At 43.5% G+C, this 2,014-nt stretch overlaps 1 protein-coding gene across 1 annotated transcript in view; it reads right to left on the reverse strand.

Annotated features, from left to right (window-relative positions):
• Positions 1-307: 307 nt before the first annotated feature.
• Positions 308-2,014, reverse strand: part of LOC137345903 (uncharacterized) — a 270,894-nt gene continuing 269,187 nt past the window's right edge. The window contains exon 11 of the mRNA XM_068009144.1: positions 308-742. The gene's annotated coding sequence lies outside the window, so the exon portion shown is untranslated. The remainder of the gene's footprint in view (positions 743-2,014) is intronic.

Consider the following 2,014-nt stretch of genomic DNA (forward strand, 5'->3'; position numbering starts at 1 on the left):
ATTGGCCATCCTGACTGACCCCCTCACCCTCCATCTTCCACCCAACATTGATGGACCTTTCAAACGATTCCAACTACAAAACTAAAAGTTACGTATCTTGTGATCTCTCTCCTGTTGTGGTTAGGATTATGACATTTGGTATGGGTGCATTGAGTGTTAGACACATGGCAAACTGATCACCATTGCCCCTGTCCAGTTATTTATAGCTCCCTAGCAAAAGAGTGAGGATTGTTATGCAGTGGAAAGGATCCTGAGCTTAAAATGAGAAACAAACACTGATATTTAGGAAGCAAGAACACAAAATCAGTCTGCAACAGTTAAATGTTTATTTAACAAACCACTGAAAATCAAAACAATATGACATTGATAAATAGCAAAAAACTGCCTCAAACATTTGGCCTTTTTCTTTATCAGCTCCTGTCTGAAGTGGACTTTTTCCCTTTAAGATAATAAGTTTAATCTGATTGTGAAGAACTTTATTTTCCTAAACTGGGATCAACAATGACACAAACACATCTCACAGACTGTACATGAAATCCAATACCATTGTCATATTCTCACTTCCACATTACATTTTCCAAAATTCAGATTGACACAGATCCTGCGTTAACTGTTGCTGTTACTCCACCACCTTTCCCTTTTTTCATTCCTAAATACACTTGTTCCCCAACATTTCCTTGTTGCAGCAGGCAGATGCGAGAGTTTGTTGATCAGAACTTCCAGAATATCACAGCTGCAGGAACTGGAAAAAAGGGATGGAATTATAATTCTGGTTGAATTGAAAAATGGTTAATCTTATAGAATATTCCTGCAGTGAAAGTAGATTAAAGGCACTTAAAAAGTTACAGGGGTTAGCAATGTGATTCTGATGTAAAATAGACATGATTCTGATTGGAAATTCTTCTGACTCAGGTCTGAGTGCTTGTGCTGAGACCGAAGCAGTGGGATTAGTTTCGGATTGTTCTGAACCAGAGCTAGCACAGACACAATGAACTGAATGGCCTCATCAGCAGCCACAAGTTGGGAGATATTTCTAATTTGGAACTAAACTTAATGAAGCGAACTTGGGACATAACATGAAAATTGAGAACAGTGTAAGAATGGGATTAGAATTTAGCAGCTGCATTTATGCCAAATGGAAACCAATGAATAGGGTTTCAAAAAATACAAAATTTCATAGAACGGTAACAGCACAGATGGAGGCCATGCTGCCCGTTGCGTCCATGCCGGGTGTCTGCAAGTGCAACTCAACTCGTCCTGCTCCCCTGCCTGTTCCCCGTATCCCTGATAATATTTTATCTGCAGATAAATATCCAATTCCTTTTGAAATCCACAATTGAATCTGCCTCCACTCCACTCTCAGGCAGTGCATTCCAAATCCTGACCACTCTCTGTGTGAAAAGATTTTACCTGAGAGCGGTGATTTAAATAGCGTGCCAGAGGGTCAGAGGCCAGAGAGAGAGCAGTGGGAGCAGAGCGGTGATTTAAATAGCGTGTCAGAGGGTCATAGGCCGGAGAGAGAGAGAGATAGGCAAGGTTTCAGAGAGAGGGGCAGGGTTACAGAGAGAGAGAGAGAGAGAGAGGCAGGGTTACACAGAGAGAGAGAGGGTAAGAGAGAGAGAGAGAGGCAGGGTTACACAGTGAGAGAGAGGGATACAGAGAGAGAGGGGCAGGGTTACAGAGAGAGAGAGAGAGAGGGTTACACAGAGAGAGAGAGGCAGGGTTAGAGAGAGAGAGAGGCAGGGTTCCAGAGAGAGAGAGAGAGAGAGAGGGTTACAGAGAGAGAGAGAGAGGCAGGGTTACAGAGAGAGAGAGAGGCAGGGTTAGAGAGAGAGAGAGAGAGGCAGGGTTAGAGAGAGAGAGAGAGAGGCAGGGTTAGAGAGAGAGAGAGAGACAGGGTTACAGAGAGAGAGAGAGAGAGGCAGGGTTACAGAGAGAGAGAGAGAGAGGCAGGGTTACAGAGAGAGAGAGAGAGTCAGGGTTACAGAAAGAGAGAGATAGAGAGGCAGGTTTA

The sequence above is a fragment of the Heterodontus francisci genome, chromosome 29, assembly GCF_036365525.1.
Source record: "Heterodontus francisci isolate sHetFra1 chromosome 29, sHetFra1.hap1, whole genome shotgun sequence".
NCBI lineage: Eukaryota > Metazoa > Chordata > Chondrichthyes > Heterodontiformes > Heterodontidae > Heterodontus > Heterodontus francisci.